Source organism: Mesitornis unicolor, unplaced genomic scaffold, assembly GCF_000695765.1.
Source record: "Mesitornis unicolor isolate BGI_N332 unplaced genomic scaffold, ASM69576v1 scaffold18159, whole genome shotgun sequence".
NCBI lineage: Eukaryota > Metazoa > Chordata > Aves > Mesitornithiformes > Mesitornithidae > Mesitornis > Mesitornis unicolor.
The window spans coordinates 18,777-19,177 of NW_010208144.1; positions in this window are offsets into that span (position 1 = coordinate 18,777).

Below are 401 nucleotides of genomic sequence, written 5' to 3' on the forward strand. Positions count from 1 at the left end.
ATTTCAGGCGCACGGCTGTTTCGCGAGTTCGAATCTCGCCGTCGCCGTCGAATGGCGGATGGGCTTGTTTCTAATTAATTGAAGCTTTATTATGGGGTTTTATTTCTGGTGGCACGCAGCAGTATTGACGTGTGCCCAGCACCTTACTGGGGGAAGAGGCGCAGATAGGCATCGGCTTCCTGGGGGGCTGCTGCCTGGAGCAGGGCAGACTGAGGCCCAGCACCTGGCTTGAGCCCCTGTGAGCAGCTCAGTTCCCTCACGGCAGCGCCCGGTGGGTGCCCCAGGGCCTGGCATAGGGTGCGGGTGCTCACCAGGTGATGTGCACGTCTTGGGAAGGCCTGGAGCCCTCCTGGCTCTCTAGACTGAGGCATGGGACAAGGAGGGGGCGTCCCAGCCCATGC